The sequence below is a fragment of the Odontesthes bonariensis genome, chromosome 10 (genome assembly GCF_027942865.1).
Source record: "Odontesthes bonariensis isolate fOdoBon6 chromosome 10, fOdoBon6.hap1, whole genome shotgun sequence".
NCBI lineage: Eukaryota > Metazoa > Chordata > Actinopteri > Atheriniformes > Atherinopsidae > Odontesthes > Odontesthes bonariensis.
The window spans coordinates 33,059,368-33,059,605 of NC_134515.1; positions in this window are offsets into that span (position 1 = coordinate 33,059,368).

Here is a 238-nt window from a genome sequence, read left to right on the forward strand (position 1 = left end):
GACAGATAAGAAAATAGAGACCACACACTTGGTAAGCTGCAAAATTTCCAAACAATTGTTAAAACCCCTGGCCTAGCTGTCAAACGAAACTGTGTGTTTGTATGAAAAAGCGCATCTTAAAGCGAACTCAAAGCGGTGTTTTCTCAAAGAGACAATGTTTCAGTTTGAAGCCATTGTGTTGTAAAGTGGGGAGAGAGAGAAGGAGGATGCGCACTATTTCCCGACGCGCAACGACATT